Source organism: Ambystoma mexicanum, chromosome 6p, assembly GCF_040938575.1.
Source record: "Ambystoma mexicanum isolate Mex_15411 chromosome 6p, UKY_AmexF1_1, whole genome shotgun sequence".
Classification (NCBI taxonomy): domain Eukaryota; kingdom Metazoa; phylum Chordata; class Amphibia; order Caudata; family Ambystomatidae; genus Ambystoma; species Ambystoma mexicanum.
In genome coordinates, this window is record NC_090935.1 from 1,439,934,237 (window position 1) to 1,439,956,261 (window position 22,025).

The following is a 22,025-nucleotide window of genomic DNA, read 5'->3' on the forward strand; positions in this document are numbered from 1 at the left end:
ACTTCCTGCGAATGCTCCAAAATTGGATGAGGATCGATTCAGTCACAGAGAGATTGACAGTAACAAGAAAACATGAGTGAAAATGGCAAGTCGCATACTACTGACTTAAGGCTTTTATGAAATTCGAAAACGAAAGAGAATATAACCATGTCTATGACTGACACTAATCCTGAGCCATTATCAATTGCTACAATGGAAATCAAAACAAGTAAATGGAAATACAAAAAAAGACCCCACTGATGGGGAAATTTTAACTTGCTCAGTGCTAACTGGCATTTTGCGTCAACAACAGATCAATGAAATTGTAGAAACATCGGCACCCGTAATTCCTGTTGTGACTACAATTAAGGCGCAAATACACAAAGCTCAAGGCAAAGTATTGTTCTCTGATATCGTTAAAAATTATCATAAATTCAAACTAAACGAGAATGAAAACAAGGGCCACGCAAAGTACACGTACAATCCACACAGAACAACGTTGGAACTAAGGATTGCACAAATTTGTATACCTACACCAGAAATGAGAGTAATACAGATATATTGAATTAAGCCTCTAATTTAGACTCTGATGACACGATTCCTAGACGTCAGCTTCCAACGGAAGTTATATATGATACAGTAATGGCCTTGCCATTATACCAGTTCTTGGCCGATTCCTTTATCAATAAAACTGTGATATCTCATACGTCCTTTATTAAACCTACTCCCAGGCCATCATTTGGGATGAGACAACTGAACAATCCTGGTTACGAAATAACACTTAATGCTATGAATAACAATCTTTTCACCATTACTAAACTTTACAAGCTTTTGGATGTTAAAATGCAAGAACAGCAAAATGCCTTTAACTTGATTGATCTAAATTGAACTCTTATCAACAAAATAGAATCTGCACAACTAGACATAAAAGTTCAATTGCGGGAACAAAATCTTAACCTCACGACAATCCTAGAAAAATGCAATGCATTGATGTCATCATGTCACGCAAAACATCCATGTCGAGACAAAACGAAGAAAATCGCTATTAGTCCCCACACCTCAAGTAGAATTACTTCTAACATTCCGGAGTGCACACATTCGACTGAAGTGAAAAGGCATGAATAGGAAACCAGCCCACCCTTTCATAACACCAACAGTGTAATTGAAATTTGTGACAGCCCTCAAGAGCCAATATTTGAGATATTCACCAAATTTAGATGGAAAAGAAAAGTACAAATTGACAGGACAACCACTCAAAAAAAAAACAAGCTAACACTAAAAAAAACAAGAAAATGAAAAACAAAACAAATCATAAACACTTAGAATATTCCAAATGAGCTGCATAAATCAAATGAATGTGAATCTACATGGACAAAAAACATAGTACACTCAGGCTCAAAGGCCAACAAAAATAATGACGATGAAATAATAGAGCATGATGATGCCAATAACTTATTAGAGATGGAGGATCAATTGACGAATCTATCTACATATTCTGTATCCTCACTGCAACAAAATGAGGACCCTGAGGTCTTGCCCTGTGCAAATGATACAACCATTGTTTGAATAATCATTGATGACGACATAACAAAATGGGGGCTGCATCTCCACAACCTTGCTAATTCCACCAGCAGAACACTTGAACAAAAAAGAAGACAAAACACACGAAAAACACTAGAGGAATTGCAAACTGAGCTGCAAAAAATACCTCTGCAACACACATGTAAAGGAAATCACTCAGATCAAGAATTCGATACCCCTCGAAAAGCTATCTCAGCCAACATCGACCAACAGAAGCAGGAGGAAAAAAAAACCTCAAAGTTGGGATAATCGGAGGATTGGCCCTGAAAACTGAAACGAGAAAAGAATCTCTAAATGCCCTGGTAAAACGGACATCTCATTCTTACCAAGCTAGATAGAACCTGTAAGGACCCCTTTCTGAATTGAACGACGGTTCTGACAAGCTTTCAATCAAAGATCTAAAATCAATTGAATCAAGTGATATAGAAGCCATATTAATAAAAAACACTAGACAAATGGATGCAGCGACTCTTAGAATTCCCTCGCAGTTAATAAAAGAATGAATTTTGGGATGTTAAAAAAGAACTAGCAAAACTAGGATTCGATTATACATCAAGAAAACATACTCCACTCTTGAAGATACTCATGAGAAAATTTCAACAAGTGAGCAACATCAAGTAGCCTAAAAGCTGACGAGCGAGAATTGTTAATACATTGTGAAGGCAACCAAGGCATATTAAATTGTGAGGGATATTGCGAAGCCTCTCAATTTCGACCTAGTATCGCAAAATGGTCGCGGCTAAAAGAAGCTATAAAACGAACCCATCATTCATCTTACAAATCTTACAAATAGAGCCAAAGCTGTGCTAACTCTAAACCTTTTAAATTAGCAATATGGAATATGTGATATGATATGATATGGCATTTTTAACACACCTATAAACAAGTGTTTCAAGGCGCGACAAGGTAAGGGAGGGGAACAAAGGGAGGACAGACAACGATCCTACTAGGCCAGGTGTCATTCAGATCGTGCAAGTGCGTGGGAAGGGTGCAGGGGCAGTGCAGTAAATGGGAATAGATAAAACAATTAAGAATAGATAAAACAAGTAAGTAACAGCCAGCAAGTGGCAAGTGCATGGGTAAGTGCAGACATCAGGTGCCAAGGGCTGGTAGGGGGACTGTAGGGATACAGAAACAGTCCCCAAGTGCGGGGGTTACCAGGTGGGCAGTACAGGTATGTGACGCTGGCAAGGGAGGGACTTGGGCCCGAGATCAGAGGGTATCCAGGTAGCCAGTGCAGTTCCGGTTACAGCCAGGAGGTCAGCAGAGCAGAGGAGGAGAAAAAGCAGAAGCAAAGAGAAAGGCTTTGAGGTGCTTCCCAAGATTAAGGGAGGCGGGGAGGCATATCAGATGAGTTATTTCTAAGATACGTGCCGGAATCCTTGGACTTGGTATTAAATGAGCCTCACCCATATCTGATTGTTATAGATGGCGATTTAAATATAAGATACATTACTTTGGATAAGAAAGCACAATCTAATAAATGCAAGAGATGGATGGCCTTGATGGAAGAACGAAATCTAACAATCCTTAATGGAACAATTGAAGGCGACATTCCTGCCAAACCCTCATGGAAAAGAAACTCATTGATGGCGATTTTAGATTACGTATTTGTATTCTCTAATATGATAACTCAAATCACTAACTTTCAAAATAATCAAAACTTCTGATAGTGATCGCAACAGATATCAATAAATAATGGCAGAAATGGAATCAATTGGTCGTTTCCAAAAATTGAAAACTTCATAAAAGAACTTAAAAAAACGAAAAACATCTTTCTAACACAAATAAAAATAAGCCACTCAACCAACCAAGTTATAACCATTTTCTAACCTTGATGGCAAACACTTCCAAGCTCGATCGCCCCACATTCAAACATAAATACCCAAACATTTGTGAAATAAAATCTTTGAAAGCCAGAATGAAGATAGAGATAACAAATCTGAATAACATTGATTAGAAAGAAAAAAAAACAAGAACAGCATTAAACAACTTAAAGCACTGACAAATCAAGAAAATAATGAACACATGATATCTGCCATAGTGTCTAAGTCTAGTGCGCAGATATAGAAGCTCCTAAAAAGTGCCAATGATGATGGAAACCAATCACTGCTACTAAACACCATTAGTCAAAAGAGATGGAATGAATTCTACACGACTTTATTTTTGGGCCGTGATCTTAACATCACTGACGAGATGCCTGTGAATAACGTGAAAGACCTTCAGATTGACCATCTAGATATAGTGCTACAAATCAAAAAACTTTGTTCGTCCCGGGCCCCGGGGCCTGATGGCCTATCCAACCACACCTTAAAACGCCACCATGAAGAATGAGCAACTGCCTTGCAACTAATCGATCAAGCAATTGAAAATACGGGGAGGATACCACTCACTTGGAAACAATCCATAACGATACCCCTATTTTAAAAAGGGGGCAGATGCAATCCAATCAATTACAGACCATTGGCGTTGATAGATGTACCTGGACAAACATATGCTTGTCTAGTACTACATGACATGAAGGTCTGGTTAAAAAAAACAAATAACATGGATCATCATCAAGCTCGATTCATTGCAGGAGTAGGCACTGCACCCAATTTGCTAATACTAGCTGCTCTGAAAGAACAATCAATTGAAACCAAGACCCCTCTCTACATTGCGTTTGTGGACTTCAAACAGGCGTTTGATTCAGTATCAAGGCCATTATTGTGGGAAAAGCTAGAGAAGGCCCAATGCCCCCTACTTATTGAATTTAATGTGCCAATTATATTCAAACACCTCCATAAGGATCAAACAATGGCTTGCTGTCTCAACCCATACTGACTGATAAAGGTCTCAAGCAAGGGTGCATAATAGCTACAGTACAGTTTGTTTTTTATATAAGGGACCTAACTAGACATCTGACGGCCAAAGACATTTACGCCGAAACTGGCACAAACAAAAATCACACCACCTCTTTACGCAAATGATTTGGTCATTATTGAGCAGACCCCCATAGGGTTGCAAAGACAACTCTCTGCACTTCATGCCTATGCCCGCTTGAACAAATTGGAAATCGGCGCCCAAAAAACCAACATCATGATAATTGATTCTAGCAGATGTAAACAGAAACATGTGAAATATAAATGGACCATTGGCACTGAATCTCTAACCCTAGTCACTGAATATAAATTCTTGGGTGTAAATATAAACAACAATCGCAGTGAAACACCTTATAAACTAGAGTCAAAACCGAGAATGCAACTATTGTCATCGCGGGCAAAAATGGTGCATGCAAAATATGGGACATTTTCTTATAAACCTGCTTTGATATATTGCAAACAAAAGGTAATCCCGACCATCAACTATGGCACACAGTCCAAGCTGCCACAACATCATCTCAACTGGGAGCTTATTGAAGAGCTGTTTTGGAAACATTTGTTACCAGTACACAAGAGCTTTCCGATTTCATTAATCAGGTATGAACTGGATCTAACATCTTTGAGAGGAAAGGTGCATAATAATAATAATAATAATAATAATAATATGTATTACTATTTAGAAAATGGCTGATGCCGGAAGGTTATGAAACCTCATTAATTTCCGCAATCTCTAAATCGTTAAACAAAGATGCAAACATACATCTAGACAAATGGAGAGATCACTGCATGCAAATCATGACCAAGGCTGATATTGAGAACTCGTTGCTCGTAATGAATCCTGCTGGATCGAAACAAAAGTTATTTGACATAAATGGGATAAAAACCTTGGAAAAATGCAAGTCATACAGGGCATTTCAAACTTCTCACCTCTCAATGAAGAACAGAGAGCAAATTCCTAAATACCTGCAAAAGTAACCCGATACCACCTATTCTGCCAAAATCATGAGAATGAGGTTTGACCTATGGCCAACAAGATCTCTTATGGCTCAACGTAATAAAGGCAAGTGCACAGAAATCACATGCAGATTCTGCAAAGACAAATGTAATGTTGAAACGCTTGAACACTTACTACATAACTGCACAGCTTTAATTGACATTCGAAAAGAACATTATGAAAAACATTTCAATGCATATCGGAATATGTCATACAATGATGCATGGAAAACTATGACTAATGCTGAATATGTATCATTGATCATAGGTACGATACGGTTTCTTGATAGCATGAATTTACAAAAAACTTGAAATGTGGAGTTCAGTTTCACATGTTTTACGGGAAACGGATATATTTTTTAAACTATTTATTCATTTTCTATTTAAATGGCATGGTTTTACGAATTGTAATTAATTAACTTGTTTTCATTAGATAAATGTTTGATGTGAAACGTTTAAATATATAACCAAAATACATCTTAATTAAAAAAAATAAAAATAGAAAATAAGTATCTAACTTGGCTAGGCCTCTTAGGCTTCCCTTCCCCAAGCTCAGGGACCTTTCAGTTTACAACACAAATTCAGTTCTGTCAGGATGCACTTTGCTTTTCCTTCAGTATCATGAAACAATAGGTAGTCCACTTAGTTAGGCCTCTCGGGTTCCCTTCCTCAAGCTAAGGCCCCTTTTTTGTTTCACACACAAGTTCAGCTTGTCAGGATTTACCTTTCCTTTTTATGCACAGTTCTTTAGCACATACTTCACTTGTGGGGTACAATCAGCGACTCTCGAAACCGCCTGGTTCTTTACTCCTCTTAGGCATGACCACTCTGATCTGTAAACCCTCTCTCTTTATTCCTTGCTCTTCCTTTTAAGCCTTTCACCTTCAGATGCGTCCTGCACCCCTTCTTGTTTTCCTTTGCTTCTTCCTCGTGCACACCTGCACCTTCCCTTTTCTGCTCCTATTGTTCCACCCTTTCCTTTGCTTTATTATCATGCCTCTTGCGCACCTCACATACTTTCTCTTCCCATAAGCTTCACTCTTGCACCTGTCAGTTTCTTTCTCGTGCTTCCAGCACACTTGACACACTGTCCTCTCTTTACCATGTATGCTGTGCACTCTTTCTTACCTTTCACCTTACTTTTCTTCTATGCCGTTTGTGCAACTTCCTTCTTTCTATTTCTCTCCTACTTATTTCAAAAAATGTCTGTCCTTTGTACGCTTTCTCTTACTTTCGGCTCCGTGCCGCTTTAAAACTGTGTCTTTCTCCCGCTGCGTTTCAGTCAAACGCACACTCCTGTATTTTCTCTCTCTCTCACTCATTGGGCAGTGTCGCGTTGAAAAGCGGTTCCTCTGGATACACAAGGTTGAGGTCAGGGTCTCACCACCTGCCCCTCAGAAATCCTCGGGACCGGCACATGTCCCAAGGGAACTAGTATTCAGCTGAATGCCACCAGCAGGACACAGGCTCTCTTACTCCGGCTACTTGGACGCTGCAGACCCTCACAAACACTGGGCCAGCATCTCAGCACGCCGTTCTCCTCCAGGCTTCAACTCCTGCTCCTCTCTGCTCCTTGGCTTCTAGGGTCCGGACAGCATCCCCAGCTTGCTCTCCTCCTTGTGAAAAACCACACCTTTTATAGTTGAAAAAAAACAAATGGAGTCAGGTGTGAGTGGTCATTATTAAATGCCTGACTCTATTAGTGGGCCAACTTGAGTGCTTCCTATAGTAGGTTTCCCTTACTTTCCCCCTGTTGTTTCTATGGGTAATCTTCACTGCTCCCAGTTGCCTCTTCCTCGTCCCAGTATTGGTTGGAAATAGAGAGGGGGTGATGGAAGGGCTTTGGAGCATAGTGCTATTTCCTGCTACTCTATCAGGGAATCGACAATGGACATAGGGAAATCCTCTAGCTTGGTTTTACCTCAGAGGGATGGTTGCCCCTTCCATATTCCTGATGGTTGATTATGCAAACATGAGTTTTGATGGCATTCCCTATGATCTAGATTGGTAGAGGATGAATGGATATTAATAAAAGACTCCAGTCTTTGTTTTAGTTGGTTTCTATTCCTTCCCCACCCTGGGCAATTGACTTTCTTTCCTCCCCCTTGGGTCACTGATGAGGGGATGGAGTTGGGGGAAATGAGACCTCTATTAGGGTGACAGGAATCCATATATCCCATGAAGGCATCCGGAACTTCCTCCTTCTCTTCGATCGCCCATCAGAATACTGCGTCTTGCCTGGGGTATTCTCACGAAGGCAACCCCGGATTCCCCTATCCAGGTGATCCTCCCTCACTCGTCCACCCCCAGGTTTGGTATCCAAGAGCCATGGCCCTCCCCTGGCCACCTGAATAGGGGACTCTTGGGGTCTTAATGGGAGAATACCCCTAGGTTTTTCACACATGACAGACAGTAGCAGTTGCAGCCACTGCTGTGCTATATCTTTTGCATCCCCCAAAACATGACTTGTTGATTTTCTGAAAAATGACTTGTTGTATTTCTGAAAATCTGCATGTTATACCACTCTTACAGTGGCAAAGCCCAATTTATGTGCAGACACTTTTATTACAATATACCAAAACAGTATTTACTGTAAATGGTAATCGGTGGGAAAACTCTGCCGGGCTCTTAGATGGCCCCTTAGTGGATTTAAAGAGAGGTCAGCTTGCTACAGAAAGCTTACAGGGAATACCAGTGTCATTAGCAACTGTTGTTGCACCAAATGCAGCACATCAGAAATTCTTTGACATGAGTTTGCTAACCCTGCCATTGATTGGTGTTAGGGAGAATTCTCTGTTAAGGCTAATTTCCCAAACCCAGTGAGTCCCCCAGCAGCTTTGCTGGATTTTTGGGGTTTATTTTTTTCTCCTGCTAAGAGTGAGACTCTTTTTCTTCCACTCTTAGGCATGTTTTGAGTATGTCCTTTGACTGTGAATGTGTTTTATGGGCTATGGGGTCTTTTACTCCATAGGGCTTCATGTGTTTTTGGTATGTGTGTTACACAGCACCCTCAGTGCAGTAACACAGGGGTGTCATAGTGACCCCCAAACATAGACAGAACAGAACCAGTACAAAGCATCATATTGTGGAAGTACTGGTAGGGGTAATTCGATTGCCCCTGGGTCTGTTTTCCAAGGGGGCAGTGTCCAGTCCCCCCTTGTCGAGTTTCTGGCTGGTGGCAGTGGATACCACGCAAAATATTCCACCGGAATATTTCTTATGGGATTTTCCCATTGATTTTAAATGCACCACTTTTTGGTGCAATGTTAAAGATACCGCCGGGTTATTTATTTAATATTTATTCCCAGGTTGGGTCTTTTTGCCAGGACTCGGTTTTAAAATGGCGTTTGTGTTCGCCTCTGACACTCTAACCCAAGTCGAGCCCTTTGTTCCACTTTTTGGCGGGCTTCTGCACAGAAGCCCTCCAAATGGTGCCACTCTGTCTGGGGTCTACAGGATGTATGGGAGGGGGATTAGGCACCCTGGACTGAGTTGTCTTGGCAACTCAAGTCGCACTCTTGTGCGGTTGGCCCAGTGGTGTGCCGCCCGGCTCACCACTTAGCATGTTTCAGTGACAGCTAGGCTGTTGAATGGGGGTTTTTCTGCATAAAAGCTTTGGGGACTGGAACTTCAGAAGTCGCCACAGGACCTAAAGAATCCAAAGAAGGGAGAAGCTGAGCCATCTACAACGACGACACCACCGGTGGAGCCCTGCTGTACGAACTCACCACTTCCCAGACGACAGAGGAGATCTTCTTCCAGGAGAGTCTTCTTCCCTTTGAGCTGGTGGGACCAACCAGTTAGCCTTTTTCGCCTTCCTGGACGTCAAGTGGTCGAATCGCCCGTGCCAAGCACGTCGGCGGCTGGATAGCCACGCATCACCACTAACCGCGAATAAAAGGGTCGTACCTTTTAATCGGAAACTCCATGGCTGGTTTCTTCCCTGGCAGTGCAACGACCCCCAGCTTTCGTCCTCGTCGAGATCATCTCTTCCTCTGGCCGAAGCCACGACTTACACCCGCTGCCAGGAACAACTGCCACCGCTGGAGCTTTCTCACCATTTCAGGTACTGTGTCCCGCCTGGTCTCCCTTGTAACGGATTGTCCAAGGTGTCCTGTAAATCCTTGACCTTCCAACTGGGTTGACCTCAGACCTGCTAACTTTGCCTTTCTGAATTGCTCCAACCTCTTTTTGACCTTTTCTGCAAAGACTTTGAGTGCATTTCCACTGTGTGATCTTGGGCACATTCCGCCTTGCTCTCTCCAAGAGTGGGCCTGGCCTATGAACTTTTGGCTCTACAGTAGGCCCTGCCTTTCTTGACTTGCTATGGTTTCTTAAAAGTGTTGGTACTGTGTTATTTCCATACTCTGCCTTTTCTCTCAAATTATTGGAGTGCCATCTACGGTTACACGCCCACCTCTGTTTTTGCTAATAAGTGGTGTCTTAACCTAGACTTGTCGAATAATTAACTAGGGAGGTGTATATACTTATAGTGACTGTGTTTGAACTTGCTTGATATATTAGTGCCAGTGTATTTTCATAAGTGTGTTTTTAAATAAATAATTATATACTTTTATACCAAAGCTCTGGTCAGTGTTTGCTTGTTCTACTGTATTTTAGCCCTATTGTGTATACTCTATATACTGCCTAACTCTTCTTGAGAGAAGTCTGACTGCTCAGCCACAGCTACCAGGTAAATCTGGGTGGTGCAGACTGCTACCAATTGGGTTTACTGCTTACTCCTGTTGTCTTAAACTTTTTGCAGTGGTCCCTAAGGGAACTGCACAGGTTTCTGCCTAACGATTGGGAAAGGGGAAAACCTTTTGGAGGGATGCAATAGTCTAAAGTGAGGGAAAAGAGATTAGAATAATTTGTACATGCACCTTATAAGGTTATAAGACTAGACTAATCTTAAAGAGTGCAGCTCTAGCCCAAGTAGCAACCAAATTTACCAATGTTTCCGATAATAACAGAGTTCGGCAACCTAGAGGCAGCAGAATTATTTCTAATACATGTAAAGTTTTCTTCCCTTTAGGGGGATGCTACCCTTCTCAGTGATCCAATGAGACCCCAGATAGGATACCCAGGCTCAGGTCCACCATCAAAAGCCTGAAGTAGAAAGCTTCAGGTTTAGGATTTAGCCCCAGTAGGATTGAATGGAGAACCTGGGGACTTTAAAACAGGTATGTAACCAGGCCCCATTAACTCCGATCAAGCAAAGCAACAACCCCAGATAAGTTGGGGCTTCTGGGGACACCTACTCACGTTGTTGGTTGGCCCCATCGTTGAAGGACCATGGGTCATTAGTGCAGAGTGTTCTTTTCATGACAGCTTTGACAACTTGGTCCAGCGATACAGCAGTTCCATTTCAATGGATCACTAGCTGGCTGGACACAGCAGAATCTGCAGGAAGGACACTGCAATGACTTGCACAACATTTGAGGACCCTCAAGACCACCTCAGGTGCTGGAAGTAATTAATGACCCTGCACTGGGTCTGAAGGCATGAAGAAGCAGGACCGGTTAACTTTGGTTTCAAGTGAGTTGATTCCTTTGGCAAAGAGCAGCAGAGAAACTACGTTTTAGTCTGACAATGAGGACACCTGCACGATTTTCAGCCTCTGGCCTATATGTGGTCAATGCAGAAGTCCCTACTCAATAGGAGGGCAAGCCAGACACAAGCTCAGTAAGTCTTTGTCACACGTCTCTCCCCTTCTCACCTGTTTCTGTTGTGTACTTGCGACCTTCTGGGATTTCTTCTTCTTTACAGTCCGGGATTTGTATAGTCCTGAACGCCGGTCTTCGGCGTCCAGCGTGAGAGTAGCGGTTCTGTTTCCAGGAGCGTTCTAGAAGTCCAGGGTGATTCCAGGAAGTTATTAAGGTACGCTCGGAGGCACGGAGGACCGTGAATCGAGCGCGGAAGTTTTCCAGGAGATTGGGGAGGAAAGGGAACAGGATGGAATTCAAGGGACTGGGAACAAGGAATCAAGCGAGAGCCCCGATCGAACTCCGGCTAAGCACGTCCGACTACAGGTAGTGGTAGCGTTCAGACGCGTAGAGCCACAAGGACGTGTCTGTTTTGTAGGATGAGCAGCGTGGAACGCATAGACTGATCCGGAGTATCCTGTTCCGGGCGGCCATGTTGGAAGGATAACTGCATGCAATCCCCTGCGAGTCAGGGACCAGGAGGTCCAGAAAGGACGTAGACGACGGTTCATGACAGTCTTCTGAACTTAAGAGGATGAGGACACCAGAACAGTACTCAAGTCTAGTTAGGGCCACTAACCTAATGGAAGGAGGCACCATGTAGAGTTTTGCCCTTTCGACTAAGAGCAAAGATCCACATCAGTTGGCCACTGGTTCCTGCAGGCGTAGTCCTCCAGTGCCCTTCTGTGATCTCATCTTCGTTAGATTCTCAATTCCAGTTGTTGACTGCAAAATGGTCTTAGAACACCTCCTAATATGTGAAATATTGGGCAGTGGGTGAGCCTACCATTCAAACAGAGAGTGCCTTTCCAATCCTGAACAGCCACATCCCCCAGCAACAGTCCAGCAATCATGACCTCGCTGTTACTGGTTTGTGTATTCGGGCTGTCTGGCCCCCAATACCCAGTTCCAGCCAGTTGAAGCACAAAGAGCTCTTCCTGGGCTTCTGCCTTTGTTAGGAAAGATTTTCTTTTAGCAGCTTTCACTCCATAGTTTTCTATGGGACCCCATTCGTTTTGCTCTGTTTTTGGTTTTTGATCCTTTCCTGCCTTCGGCTCAATTGTTATGGAGAAACTGATCAGTCCTTCAAACTTAAGTTTCCCTATTTGAATTATTGTATTTTTATATTGCCTGCAGCATCTTACAATGCTGTGCAATGGGTATACTTTTGTATCACCATAGCTTTTTACCCATGGGACTTTTGATTACTTTATATGTGCCTAAATACAAGCTGGTGGCAGCAGTTACGGTTTTACCCTTTTTGCATTATTTTTGGTGTGCACATTAACGTTTACCGCGTATGGCTTCTAAACGTGGCTAGTGCTCTAGACTAGCCGTACCACGGGATTTTCGCTTGTTGTTTTGGTCATATTGTAGTTTGGACTTCTTCCTGCCCTCTCAGGTCCCAGCATTCCAAAAAGGAAAAAAACTGGAATAGATGTCTTTCGGCCTAATGGAATTGGGAAAACTGTGATCTCTGTCAGAGAATAAACATAAAGAAGCACAACCTCGAAAGGTCTGTTAAATGAATGCCAAAGAGCTGTTTAAGGGAAGATGTAAATCATAAATGGGCTGCTTCTTGTTTCAGTGATCCCACACCTTCACTAGAGCATGAACTATTCAGCTCTCATTCAGTGTATGCTCTATATGTATTATTCTTTGGCACCTTCGCTTGCTGTTTAGTCCTGAAATAGTGTATTTCTTATTAATTTTAATTTAAGATACAGATGAATTCACTTTGAAGCTAAGATAGGATGCACTTTATACATGGAGAGAAGTTGGACATGCAAAAAAGTGCATTGTGTTTTAAAAAGGTAGCATTTAAATACTTTCAGCAATTCAAAATATTATATTATTTTCTCAGAGTGAATGAGAACCTTCTGTTACCACAGAGTGAGGAATAATGTTTCCAATGCAGGGGCTATGAAAGAGACAACCAAGAATGTTCTTGCTTCTGAGTAACCAATATGGGACTTTTGATGTCTTAATATGAAATGTATTTGTTTATTTTTAGTTATTTATTACATATAATGTGCAGCTCGCCAAACGGCCTCTGTGCGCACATACAACAAGACCAAACAAACACCATAAAGAGAAACCAGCAGAAATAAATAATTCATGAACCAGCAAATCAGAGAGCACATCTAGAGTGCTAGTTTAATCATTACAGTTAAACAAATGTGTCTTTATGGCTTCCTTGAAACTGAAGAGGTTTGATACCGTCCGTAATGCATCAGGTAACTTGTTCCAGAGTTCTGGGCACAATGATCGAAACTTGTTCCACCAAAATTCTTAAGCTTACCTGATGGAGTTCATTGTTTCCGTTAGACCTTAGCACCCTAGATATAGGGGCCTCTTGCAAGCGATCCAGAAGATATTTGTGAGCATTGCCTGTTCTACGTTTGTGTACTAGGATAATATCTCATGGTTCACTCTATGGCGCACAGATAACCAAGGAAGCGATCTTCTGGCCCCTGGGACGTGCAGTTTTCTTCAGACCTTTTACTGCTCTGACAGCACCGTTTTGAATGACCAGTAAAAATTGCAAGTTGGTTTTAGAAGTACCCGTTAACAGGCCATTACAATAGTCAATTTTAGTGTTGAAGAGGGCACCCACAAGATACGTCAGATTCCTTGATGACAAATAGGGCTTAATCTGCTTAATCGGTTTGGTAGAATAAGCACAAGATCGAAGGTGTGCAACATGATTCTTCATAGGTCAGATTTGAGTAAAAAATGACCCCCAGTGTTTTTACTGTTTGAACCACTGGAATGTAACAGCATGCTGCAATTTTGAATTGAAGGCACAAACTGCTTAGCTTTTTTTAGATGCTGGGCCGATTCCACTGATAGCAGCTCTGTCTTACTGTTATTCGGAGCCAGCAATTTTAGCGGCCATCCATGTTTGTACCAATGAATAGGCATGATTAAAGGTAAGGGAATCAGTCATAGTTTCCAGACAGCTCAAAGACAAGCTGGGTTTCGTCTACATAATTGGTGTATTTCACCCCAGCTTTGTCCAGAAGATTGAATAATGGATGAATATATATGTTAAACACTATGGGGGTAAGCATTATCCCTGTGGTAATCCATATGAAAGGGGGACTGCATATGCTTTAAAGTCTGCAGACGATACCCTCAAGTGTCTAGGACCAAGGAAAGACCTGATCCATGCCATGGCCGAGTCAGAGCAGTTGCTTCGCTCTGTAAGCCTCTTGAGTAACAGTGAGTTGTCCACAAGATCAAAGGCTGCAGACAAGTCAAGCAGCATAAGCATGGCAGTATGACCTCTGTCTAAAATTCCAGTAAGATTGGCTCTTGGATCAGTCAGAGCAGTTTCTGTTCCATGAAGATTCCTAAAACTGGACTGATGCTGGCCCAGCAGACAGTTGTCTTCAATGGTTTATAGTCAAAAGACCGAAAAAAAAATATTGAAAAAAAGGTTGAACCAAAAAATCTTGAAAAAAAAAAATCGATTTTTTATTTTACCCCTTTTTTTACTTACCTGACCCCAAAAATACATATAAATAAATAAAACATTCTAATTTTTTTTTCGAGATTTTTTTTTCGATATTTTTGTTATTCGAGATTTTTTTTCGGCCTTTTGACTGACCACCGTCTTCAATATGATCCTGAAGTTGCAGATAGATTGTTCTGTCCAGGATTTTCAGTAAAGAAAGGGACATTTGTGATTGGAGGGTAGTTCCCTGCCACCTCAGGATCCAGCCTGGATTATTTTTTAAGTAAAGGTGTAACCCACACCTCCTTCAGACCCAAAGGTACACGAGAGGTAGAACATTAGGAATTAACTATATGGACAAAAATAAAGGTGAGGGACTATCAATCGCTTCCTGAATGACACTGTTGGGGCTAGCATCGCCTTTGCAAGATGTAGGCTTAAGACTTAAAATGTTCTTAAGAATATCCTCCTCAGAAACCTCATGAAGCTTACATTTAGGAGGACATATGTAGTTATTGCACAGCTTACATTCCTCAACAGGCGGCATGGAACCATGCAGTTCTAACTGACAACTCCTGATGTTCTGTTGATGGGTTTCAACTTTTATACGAGGTCTAGATGACCCCTGGGACAAGATTCCTTACCAAGCTCTGGTGGGTTACTAGTGGGACTGTTTGTCTTCCCGAGCTGGTGGATGGTGGGCTGGGACAGTATGGATGGGGTCCCCTGGTCATCCTCACTTAGTCCCAGTAACATAGTAGGGGACAGTCACAGAAAAGATCTGTACTGACCTCCTCTCCAACTGAGAGAAGTTGAAAGCCCTGCTGGCAAACGCAAAATGCTTGAAAGCAAAAATAAATATTTTGATTCAGTAGTAGTCTATTTCACCTATGTGATACTTTCAAGATTTATCCTTCTTCTGTTGCAAACCATTCCACTGTAGTATATAAGTAATTCCAGAACTTCAAAGAGACACTCCTTAGCTCTGAATGCCTGCACCTACTATGTTGCTTGTTCACATTTTTCCTTCCATAGGTTTACTTGCAAAAGATGCAAAGTTGCATGTTTACCGGAAGCCAGCATTCTATGCCTCATCAGAAGAGTTAAAGAGGCACGCAAGGGGGTTTACAAACAGCTGGTTCACAAGATGGGGGAGCACAGGACCTGGGTCCTTCCCATGCAGTGCTAGGGAGCAACAGGAAGAGGGGAGTGGATTTCAAGTTGGCGAATAGACCAGGTAAAGACTTGGTTCGCCCAGATGCCCAAAGTAAGTCTAAGTGAACCCGGATCAGAGAGCCAATAACAGCATCTCCTAAATTTCAGAACACAGATGCAGACTCTCACACAGAGCCCAGCATAGATGTATGGAACAGCACCCTATAGTACCCATAAGGTCCCAATCAGTCACTTTGGGTTATTGGATGGTGGTTGTGGCAGGCAGTTTGAGAAAGTCAGAGCGATAAGGGGGCTGGTAGGAAGGAATTGTAGGTGCTGGAGGCAAAAGGGGATAGAAGGAGCAGGAAGAGGTAACATGGAGATGGAATTAGCAGGAGGGGGTCTAGGTGGGGACCAGTGAAGACAGAGGTGGAACAGAAGAGGAGGTGGTAACATCAAGAGAGAAGGGGGAGGTGGCAAACATAGGAGACAAAGGTGGTACACAGGGCACAGTGGAAAAATCAATAGGGAAGGAGAAAGCGGTGACCGAAGGAGGCAAAGGTATTAAACAGGATGAGGTAGTACCACAAACGAGGAGGCGATGACCAGAGGAGGAACATGTGTTGGAGAGTAGGAGTTGGTGACATCAAGAGGGAAGGAGGAGGTAGTGACCAGACGAGGTGTAGGTGGAAGAAAGCAGACGGTGGTTATATCAAGAGATGCAGGAAGAGCAGTAAGTGTAGCGGATGGGCTGAGGTTCAGAGGAAATGTGACTTGCAGGGAGAGGTTGAAGAGAAGGTAAAATCAGGGGGGGGTAGTGAAGGAGAGGAGATTGAGAACAATCCTGTAGATAGATAAAACAGAAAGCAGCGAGGAGGCCAGGTTGGCAGGTGATAGAGGCAGGTGGTGGCACGAGACAATGGCAAGGAGTCCAGAGGAGGTTTAGTCTGAGCATCAATGGGTCAGAAGGCTGGGAGTAGTAAGAAAAAGGAAGATGAGAACCCCTCTTGGCAGATTCTGTAGTAGGAGGTAGCTTGTGGTTTCAATTCACCCTGATGAAGAAGCTATGGCTCTATCACGAGTTGGTTGAGGAACCGAAAAGACTGACCAACAGACATAGTGCCTCATTACACAGAAGGCGGTAAACCATGGTGCTATTAGCACCATGGGTGCCGCCGGTACCATACCGGTACCACCATGGAGGAAAGGGAAATGACCACCCCATTCCAAGGTTGGCGGGGCGGTAATTCCCCCTTTCTCAATGGCCCTTCCCCATTCCCATTTTTGCCCGATAGGGCATAATGGGAATGGGGAAGGAGCTAATTACGGTACCGCAAATTGCGGTACCGTAATTAGCACCAAGGTCTACACCAGCCGTTAAGGTCGGGTCCCGCAAAGGGACCTCGTAGTAAGGCGGTAAGGGTTAACAGTCACTGGTACCCTTACTGGTGACCGTTAACTCTTACCCCCTTCCGTGTGGTGAGGCCCATAGTCTGAGGCGATAGAACCCCTGAAAACCTCCAAATAGTTGACAGTCAGAAGAAGGGTTTGGGTAACTCACAAGCGCACATCTCCCCTAGGGAGTTGAGAAGCCATTACGCCCAATGTGAGGGACTCATTTATGTAGAGACTGCTTTGAAGATTTGTGTTTCTCTGGGTGTAGATAAACATGTAAGTGTGTGTCGGAGTGCAATCTTTTGTGCATCTTGTGTGGTCTTCCTGACAACTTCAAATCACTTTTTTTTTTGTACCTTCTTTTTATTGATTTTACAACATTGAAAAAGATAGGAAAAGCAATAAAAAAACATTCTCCAACTCCCCACCCACCCCTCCCACCACCCCAAAGGCAGCTTTGATTTGTCCATAAATCATTTAAACCATGAATCAAAACACCCAAGTGACCACAATACAGCGATGAAAACAAAGTCCCCCCTCCTAACCCCCCCTTCCCTAATACAGCTCTATCCTTCCCACAAACCTTTGCCCCTGTGAGTCCACCGCCCACACCTATTGCAAGTCCAGTAAGCGCAAACGCTGGAGGCGCCAGCCAATTCGAAAGTCATCTTTAAGAAATAGCAAGGTTTTCTCCCAGTCCCCTGTGAAAAACTTCAACTTATCGTCCTTCGCGTAAGTTGCCCACTCGAGGGCCACTATTTCCCAAAGTTTCCGCAGCAGATCCGGGAGAGCCGGAACCTCCCTGCTCAACTTCAAATCACTTAATACTTACAAATGCTAGACAGCCATTTAAAGAGACAATGGAGATCATCTCAAACAGAGACAGACAAAACCTTTGGATGAGCGCAACCAACTTCTTGACATGTGTGCAAAGTGAAGAGTGTGTGAATAGAATTATTTTTTTTTTGGCCTCCCACCTCAGTGTTCTTAAGGGAAAAAATAAATGCCTCCATCTGATAAATACTGTGACAGGGTAATGAATAGCACCGTGTCAGGGTGGAATAGGGATCCCTCTAAACCTCGGTTAGGGTGCCTATCCGGGTACGTCCAGTGCCGGTCCTACCTCTGGGATGGCACAGGGGGAGATAAGAGGGGCCTCAGTCCCTGGCTTCCCAGAGTGCTTGAAGATGTTTAAAGCTTTTTTTAAAAATACTTTTATTAATTTTATTTCAACAAACAATACAACAACACTTGCAGTGCATATAGTATAGTGACATTTTAAATATACATTGCTTCATCCTGTCCACTGCTTCTCCCTTCCTCCCCACCCCCCCGTTTCGAGCCTACTCCATTTCATGTCCTATTTCTGCACCTTGTGATACGGATCCCTCTTCTCTGGTTTCCGTCAGGTCTTGCATTAGCCCAAATAACTGTGCTATTAGTTGTTTCCAGGCTATCAGGGTCTCAGCCTCCTCCTCCCCCCCGGCATTACTTGCTTCTTGCCATACCGTAGTGTCTGCTTCAGCCCATTTCTGTAGGTCGTTCCACCATACTTCTATTCGTGGTCTATGGCATGCCTTCCACCCCATAGCAATTCTCCTCTTAGCAAGTGCATACGCTAGGTCTTTTAATTTACTTACATGCTTGAGTTTACGTGGTCTAGGAAAAACTCCTATCAGGCAGGCCCACACACTGTGTCCACCACAATCTTGATTCCTTTTTCCGCTAGCCTTTATGCAAATTCACCCCAAAATCGCTCAATAACTGGGCAAGACCAGAACATATGCACCATTCCAGCATTTTCCTCATCACATTTGGGACATGCTTGTTGTCCTACGTTTTTGAATTTGGCTATTCTATGGGGTGTCATATACGCTCTGTGTGTTATGTATAATTGTATGTGTTGTAGTCCTGCATTCCTTGACACTTTTTTGTGGTACCCTTGAGCTCGCTCCCACATCCCATCACTCATTGGGGCTCCCACTTCTTCTTCCCAGTCCTGTCTCAGTTGTGTCACTTCCTTCCCCACTTTGGACATCATCAATTCATATATTCTAGTTATCTCATGTCCCCCCTCTGTTATGTCATATATTGCATCTATGGTGATGTCTGGTTCTTCTTCTAGTACTACTTTGGATCATGTCTCCTTGATTGTCCGCCCCACTCTATGGTATGTGATATACTGGCCCGCATGTAACCCGGTTTCCTCCTCCAACACTTCAAAATCCCTTATATTCCCCTCCTGCCATATATATCGCCCATGGTCGCTATCCCCAACCGTTCCCAGTGTTTCCTAATCATCATCCTTAGTTGCTTTTCTTTACCCGCCAGCGCCACTAATGGTACCTGCGGGAACACAGGAATGGGTTCTCCATCAACTGGCATGCACTACGCCACATCCTCCACCCAAGTATCATCATCTTTGGACGCCCTTCCATATCTGGCTTTGGCAACCACATTGTTTCCTTTAAGTAGAATGGAGCACAGTCCTGTCGGAATAACCTGGACTCCGAGGTTGACTCTTCAGAGAGCCATTTAGCTACATATCGCAGCTGGCTTGCTATGTAATAAATTTCATAGTTTGGCAGTTTTATACCCCCCTTCTCATGTGAGTTTTGTAGCTTCGAAAGGGCCACTCTATTCCTTGTTCCATGCCAAAGGAAATCCCTGCACATGCCATTTAACCTAGCAAAGAACCTCCTTGTTATCAAGTATGGGATGTTCCCAAAATAGTGCAAGAGACTTGGTAGGACCACCATTTTCAACATTGCCCCTCGCCCCATCATTGCCAAGGGTAGCTTCACCCAGTACTTCATGCTATTTTCAATTTTCTTGATCGATTCCTCTGTATTATACTAGTGCGCCTCTTCCACCGTATGGTATATATCTATCCCAAGATATTGAAACATGCTGACCTCCCATGGTATCTGTAGCACCGGTAGCTGTTCTAACGTTCTCCCTTTGTACCTGTCCATTTGAAATATACTGGATTTTTGGGGGTTCATGGCTATACCAAACAGCCTAGCATATCTCTCCATAACCTCCAGACTGTACTGGAGGTTTTCCTCCGGGTGCCGTAAATACAGCAACATGTCATCCGCATACAAAGAGATTAACTGCGGTTCCCTTCCTACGGCAATGCCTATCGTGTCGTATTGTTGCCTCAGGTATATTGCCACGGGTTCTAGGGATAGAATATACAGCATAGGAGATCATGGGCATCCCTGCCTAGTGCCTCTACCAAGTTGCCACCTCTCTGATATCACCCCTCCTGTTTTGACTCTAGCCAGTGGCACGTTATATAACATTTTAGCCCACTGTAGGTACCCGGGCCCATCCCATAGCCAGCCAGGGCTGCCATCAGCCACGGCCATTTGACCAAGTCATTTATTGCGTCTAACGATACAATTGCCAATTCACCTTCGTCCTCATTTGCGTGCTCAACGACTCCATGGAGTCGCCTAAGATTGTTGGATATGTTCCTGTTTGGGACATAGCCAGTCTGGTCGGGATGTATTAGTTTACCAATAACCCTCCTCATTCTGTTTGCCAAAACAGCTGTCAATATTTTACTATCCTGATTTAGCATTGATAAGGGTCTGTATGAGCCATCAGTTGTGACCAGGCTTATTAGGTTTGGGAAGCGGTATAATTATCCTTTCTCTGAGGGACTCTGGTAGCCTTCTCACTTCATATGCTTCATTCAGCATCTCTAAAAGCGTGGGGGAGCTCCTTGTCCTTCTATGTTTTATAAAATTTGCTGGGGAGTCCGTCGGTCCCCGGAGTCTGGCTGGTGGGCAGCTGCCTCAATACCTCTTCCAGTTCCTCTAAAGTAATCGGAGCGTACAGCTCCTCTCGTTCTTCAGCACTAATCTGCAGCAGTCCTATGTCCTCCAGTGTTTCTACTATTTGTTTACGATCTCCTTCCTCATCATCTCCATACAGGAGTCTGTAATACTCTGCAAATACCTGGTTAACTCCTTCTTGGGTGTCCGCTATGCTCCCATCGTCCCTCGCTATTGTTCTGATTGTGGGCCTGGCTCTTTTATAGCCATGCTAAGACCCCCACCCGGTTTGTGCCCCCCTGCATGCTGTCTCTATATACTTTTTATAGTTAAGATTGCACAGCCTCTCCCAATGCCACGCACATTTCTGCTGCAGCCTAAGTATTACTTCATTATCTTCCTTGGTATCACCTCCCCCACTTAACGCTCTTTCTAACTCCCTCTCCGTATCTTGCAGTTCAGCCAAGATCCCTCCTTGTTGCCCCTTGGACTTTGCTATAGCTACCCCCCTCATTACCACTTTAAAGGCCTAGCAAAGCGTACCCGCTGTCTCTACACTGCAGTATTGATCCCAAAGTAGTTTATTATTTCCTCCCTCATATCCTCCCTAATAATGGTGTCTTTCAGTGCCTCAGCTCTGAGGCTCCATGTCGGAATCTTTGCTCTCGGGGGTCGATATTGCCACACAAGGATTAGTGGCGAGTGGTCAGAGAGGTCTGCGTTGGTCTGTGTTATCTCAATGATTAACTCTTGCGTAGCAAACATATAGTCCAACCTAGTATGTAGATTTTGTGGAGCTGAATAGTGCGAATATTGTCTCTCCTGGGGGTGGTGTGACCTCCATACATCCTCAAACCCGAAATCCTCCAGCAGTGTCTACAGTGCTCTAGCAGCTGGGGTGGGTCTATCCATTTTCCATCTGATCTATCTACCCTAGGGTTTAGCACACAATTAAAGTCTCCTCCTCAGATCACCGCCGCTCCCAGGCACGTGCTGAGTTTGTTACATAAGGTTCTAAAATATGCCGGTGTTTTGGTTAGGGGCGTACATGTTTATGATGCTTATCTCCCTATTTTCCACCAGCCCTCTCATTATGACCAGCCTCCAATCT

At 43.5% G+C, this 22,025-nt stretch overlaps 1 protein-coding gene across 1 annotated transcript in view; it reads left to right on the forward strand.

Moving 5' to 3' along the window:
* The window catches only part of GSR (glutathione-disulfide reductase), a 557,956-nt gene that overhangs the window by 278,645 nt on the left and 257,286 nt on the right, over window positions 1-22,025 (forward strand). The gene's annotated exons all lie outside the window — the stretch shown is intronic.